Genomic DNA, 6000 nt, shown 5'->3' with positions numbered 1-6000 from the left:
GGAAGTGGGATGACACTGTATGGTTACACACACTGTGCTTTTGACACACAGTTGACAAGGTGACTGGATCGGCTCCATGTTATATTTATGGCTTTTTGAAAAATTCAACTCTGGTCTCCTGCATATTCCCTAATCTTGTCACAAGCTCAGGTAAATACATTTTTTTCCACCCTAATTTAGTGATGTTATTCTGGCTTCAGAGTGGAGGTAAATTCAAGAAGCCATTTCTGGTTCTTTTCACTGTAAATGGCCCGACGCCGGGAGAGACTCTCTCCTCCTGAATTATTAAATCTGCTGTCCTTGAGAGCAAGACAAAATAATGTCAAGGATGGCAGAATCTCCCAGGGTGAAATTACATTGGGTATTTTTTTTCTTCCTAACACCACCTGCAAGGTTAGAGAGGTCTGACAAAACTATCAGGATATACCAAGATATATGCACATTAAACTCTAAAGATTGTAAAAAGCTCTAATTTACATGAATTAATACTTGGCATAATGAAACATTTATAAAAAAAGGGTTAATCATCCCTGATTTTATGTTATGAGCAGCCTCATTCAGAGGCAGCACAGCAGCACATTGCTGTGAGGGAGACTCCAGTGAAGCTGTGGGTGGGAGCACAGGATGTCAGGGGGGGAATGGACTGTTGACAGCAATCTGACTGCAATCCGTCAGCCTCCGAATTCCTCCGCTCGCAGCAAAGAAAAAATGTTGCTCTCTGTGTAAACCCCAACACACTCATACATAATCATCCCACAAACCAATTTTTTCATAGTTAATAATAAAATTGCCCAAATGAACATGTTTATGTCTGATGTTTCAATTTCCGATGTGAAAATAGAAGATTTTGAGTGTGTTGACAGTTTGCTAATGCTCCATTCTCCCTTCTCTTCCTTTTCCCACTTCAGTTGTGCTGCTGGATACAACGTCTGTGCTAGGAGAGCTGGGATGGAAGACCTATCCTATAAACGGGGTAAGAAGGACCATTCTTCACCTGATTGCATTTCTTTTGTCGCACTATTCAGAATGAATGGCATCACACGGCATCAATGAGATCAATTATATCGATGAGAACAGGTCAGAGTGGGTAGTGATCGAAACTCTCCTGGGAAATACTGTGAGTCAGAGACAGATAATGAGCCTCGGTCTCTAAGGAAGCTCCCAGTCGATCACTCACTCTTTTAATGTTAGCCAGAGTTCAGGCCAAACTTAGAAAACCAAACACAACGTTGCATGTCAATATTTTGATCAAGTGTCCGGCACATATTTTTCCTTTTATTTATTATGACACCCATAGGAGGTTGGCTTTAGGTTAGAGGTTAGACCCCAACTGGGCTCCAGGTCAGATCAGCCAGTGGTGGGCCTGCCTGAGCTGAGGGTGTCATGTGGTGCTGAAACACCTGATACCAGTAAGGAACATAATGGATGATGCATCTCTAACTTCCACTGCGGGTTGGCAAATTAACATCAAGCTAGTGTAGAAGACCTTCAAACATACAAAGGAGTATCACCATCTATGTTGTAAACATACATCAAGGAAAATAGTGTACAACCCAAGCGAGCAATACCTACCATCCTGATTATCATCATAGCCGCAGAGAGAATAGAGCAGGGAGGGCTGCTGGCAGGAACAGCCCGATCTGTCGTATAAAATGTAAATACGAAAAGAGCAGCTCATCACAGCTACAAACTGAGACAAACAAGTTTATTTCTACATTTAAAGATGGTAATTTAGCTTTAGCGTGGCTTTATAAACAAATAATCAAATGACTGTTTCTCTTTGACTTGGAAGATGTCCATGCAACCGACTGATAGAACAATAATGAGTAAGACACATTGTTCAAGTGGCAAGATCACCATCTTAATAAGTCATGATGAAAGTCAATTGCAATCCCTGTCAATCATATGCAACCCCTCCTTTTTATTTTTATCCTTGGGAGGGAAAGAGTTAAAAAACTTACAGGTTGCAAAAAACCCAATGTTCCAGTTACTAGAGAGGCTGCACGGGCTGTACCTTATGTTGCATTTTTGTCAGTCAGCGACCCAAAAGGGGGTATTTTCATTTTGTTGTGGCGGTAAGTGCCTCCAGCTCCAGTTTTTCTGTCTGCCTGGAAATCCGTGAAACAGCAGCGGGTGCCAAAGTCGAATGTATATTGGCGTCATAAAATATAGATGTGCTGACAAGGAGCCGTAACATCCTGGGATCGAAAAAACCTTCATGTTTTGATCTCTGTCCTGTCAGAATCCCTTCAGGACTGATTGAAAATGTCCTCTTGTTGTATGCGGTGAGCCACAAAAAGCTGAGTTGGCTGACTCGTGCTTCTTTGTTCACATGCACTGTTTCCATGCACGTTAAGTACAGCACAGCCCGGTTCAAGATGGAGACTCCGAATAGGGAAGAGGCAGAGAGGCTACTTCACTCTGCTGACTGTGTTTGCTCCTTGTTTGTTCATAAAGAACGAGGTTAAACAACAGTGGGTTCCTGTCAGGAAAATGCCAGTGGTGTTTAACCTTCTCTTATGCAGCACCTTTCAAAATGTCAACTCTTAAACACTTTATTTAATGAGGCAAAAGCTTGGTTTTTGCAAGTGTGATCCGTCCCATCGCTCATCAGTTGTGAGCTCTCATGACACAATTCGTTTATTTTGTGTCAGTGGTGCCAGATGTCTGATGAGGAGGAGAAAAATATCCATTTAGAATATGATTATAAATATTTCAAGATTCAATTAAAAGTGATGTAGACGCTTGTCATGAGCATCTCCGTAGTTACAGCGAGGGATTTCTAGAAACTAATGCGACATGACATTCAATGCTGAAGATTCTCCCATATGTTTAATGTAATGTCAATGTCAGATTAATAAATCAGGGTTGGGAAATAGCTACATCGACTATACCTGAAAATATATAATATATTAATCTAATATGAATCTAACTTGTGCTATGAACCTTTGGGTAAACAGGCAAAATGCGCTCAATGTATTTAAAATACCCCATTAATGGCTATCAGGACGTGAAGTGGATTTTAACAAGCTTCCAATTAAGGATTTATCCTGAAGTATGATATCATGATATAATTAAACAGTTCTTATGTGAAAGTAAAATGTGTGGATTGACGAAATGGAGAGATAAGAACCAGGATAAAGCAGAGCAACCTGTGATGTCTGTCTGAAAGTGGCTGCACTTTGATGGAGGCTGTGTTTAATTGAGCCCTGGCAGTAAACTTTTTTTTCAGCTCTTCTCCGATGTCCATCCCTGACGTAGGTTTTGACTTTAAATGATCCTAGCAGCAGGGTCCCTGAGGTCCACCTCCTACTCTGTCTCTATCTCTCTCTGCAAGGCCCTTAGTGGCCCATATCGGGGTTATGGAGGTGATTACATCATGTAGGTCGTGGTGACAGCCGCCCACAGCGTTGAGGAAGAGGAGAGAGAGAGAGAGAGAGGTGCTGCTGCTGCCCCCATGATGAAGCTGTCATCCCTCACCCCTCCTCACTCATCCACTATCCTCCGATTTACCATTAATATTTAAGGCATCGGGGTGAGAGAGCCGGAGGGAAGGTGTGAAGATCTGGGGAGGTAAAATAGTTTAAATCCCCCTCGCTACCTGGGAGCCAGCCAGAGGAAGTCAATCCGCACCATATTAGACACAGCCTGGTATCAGGCCGATACAGCAGTGCACCGTGTAGCTGCCTGTCAGAGTTACCTGCTGCAGCGTCCGGCTCTGGACACACTGTACGTCACTGCTTCCCAATGTGCACCTCCAAATAATTTTATATGCTCCAACTCTATAACTTCTCCAATACGACGACCTGATGAAGAGGCTGGAAGCAGTTTAGCTGTTTATATGATATAAAATTGAAGTAACATTGGAAAACGGAGGTTTATATAGCCGGTAAACATTGCTTGCAACAAGAGGAAGATGAGTGGTTGTGTAGAAGAGGAAGGTTAACCACAAGGAACCCGACATGCTTGTGTGATGCCAGCGTGACAACACTGTGGCAGGACGCTACACATCCATGGGAAGCCGCACTGGATTTTGAAATGTCTACATCGCATGTGTGTGTGTGTATAGAATTGTAAACATTGCATAAGAAGTAAGATTACAATATGTACCTTTAATTTAGAACACCGGCATGTACCCGTCACGCCCATACAGCTCTCCTGAGGCTCTTTTGTTCTGCACACACACACAACACACCCACACACATACACACACAACCTGGCTTACATTCTGCTGCAGTAACCCACACTTGTGAGATATAGTTGTTTTTCCTACAGTATCCAAATTTTTAAGCACAATATAAAATCTCTTGAAAGCAAGTAAAAACATAAAAGTTTACAGGCCTTTGCTGAGCTTTTTTTTTTTTGGGGGGGGGGGGGGATGCTTTCAAAAGGAATGCCTGGCCAGGAAGCTGGTGATAAAGTCTACATCAGCCAACCATCAAATACCAGAGAACAACACATAATGTTGGGCAGAGCTGATGCCTGGGAATTTTGGTTTTAGTGATCTTAAATCATGCCACAAACTTGTAATTAGACCTAGCAGTGTCAAACCCAGAGATGTTGGTATGGTCCACCTCTGTTGTTGTGTGTACAGTACATGCTCATTAGAAAAAGCAACAGTAATAAAGCTGCAACATCATTGTTTTCCAAATGCTCAGTTTCACATGTACACAACAGAAACTTGTTACTGCACTTGCATTTGTATTTTGCATTTTTTTTTTTACGACTTAAAATGTTGTTGTTGTGGACGAGAGGCTCAAAAATATCCAGATGTGTGTGGACAGCTTCTCTTTGCCTTCTTGTTATGGTCAAAGTTACAGTTCAGATTTAGTTGTCAGGCATGATAGTATAATAGTTTATTTAGCAATGCTGAATTGTAAATTCCCCTCAATGGGCACACACTTACGAGTGATTATCACAGTTGCCTTGGCTGGGAATACTTTTAATTACAGTGAAAATTACCGGGAAAGCCGGAGACACTTTAATCAATTAATTAATTGTGCCGGGTCTCCTCCATCCGTCGAACGTATTTCCCTGTAGGTCCACGTCTATGGCTTCTCCGGCACCGTGGAAAGCTGTAAACAGATGTTTACACACTGTGAACACGATCATGTGTCTTGGTCACGCTCAGTTCTCGCTGCAAGGTGCCCTCTGATTATATTCTACCTGCTCTGATTGGAAATTAAATTGAGCTGTTTCATTGGGCCCAGACGGACGGGGAAACAATTCAAGAAGGACTGTTGCTATGTTTCTTAATGACTTTCCTGAATGTGGGAATATCCTCGCAGTCAGAAAACAGACTCACCCCCAGAGGTTTTAATCATTAGACTTATGCATATTGAACAGCAATTGATCTCTCCTCTAGTTTATCATCGTTTGTGTGTGTGTGTGTGTGTGTGTGTGTGTGTGTGAATGCCAAAGGCAAGCAGATACTTTGAAGAAAGAGGTGTAGACACCTGGGTTTTCATAAGGGGGGGGGCATGTATGTCTCAATTCTCTGTCTTCCCCCTGTTCTGAAATTCAGAATAGCGATGAAGAGCAGAGCGTTAGAGGGGTGAATAAGCTAGAGAGAGAGAGAGAGAGAGAGAGAGAGAGAGAGAGAGAGAGAGAGAGAGAGAGGGAAAAGAGGGTTGATTTGGCGTCTGCATGCAGCTCCACTCAGAATGGGCAGGCACACTGCTGAAATATGCATGAGTCATTTCCCCAGTAGTGGGTGGGTGGTGTTGGTGCACTTGGGAGGGTGGGTGTGTGTGTGTGTGTGGGGGGGGGGGTGCTGGTATTTATTGAATTACGTTAAACAGATTTAAGGGATTAAGAAGGCCTAGCGTTGCCTTTCGGGTTCACTCATTGAAGTTATAACGGCAGCCGAGCGTAAAGGCAGGTCTGACGACAAAGAATGAAAGTTGTCCATCACAGAGGCAGCGAATAATCCTGTTTTGATCTGTTGTCAGAGATCCCAGGCGACAGATGAGTTACATGAGCCGGGGGGCAAACAAACGT

The 6000-nt window shown here is 42.9% G+C and overlaps 1 protein-coding gene across 1 annotated transcript in view; it reads left to right on the top strand.

Moving 5' to 3' along the window:
• Nucleotides 1–913: 913 nt before the first annotated feature.
• LOC128455798 (ephrin type-A receptor 6-like) overlaps nucleotides 914–6000 on the top strand; it is a 139297-nt gene continuing 134210 nt past the window's right edge. Inside the window, 1 exon segment of the mRNA XM_053439669.1 lies at nucleotides 914–973. The gene's annotated coding sequence lies outside the window, so the exon portion shown is untranslated.

The sequence above is a fragment of the Pleuronectes platessa genome, chromosome 14, assembly GCF_947347685.1.
Source record: "Pleuronectes platessa chromosome 14, fPlePla1.1, whole genome shotgun sequence".
Taxonomy (NCBI): Eukaryota; Metazoa; Chordata; class Actinopteri; order Pleuronectiformes; family Pleuronectidae; genus Pleuronectes; species Pleuronectes platessa.
The sequence above is the reverse complement of the archived record's forward strand: the minus strand, read 5'-3'. Positions and strand labels throughout refer to the sequence as shown.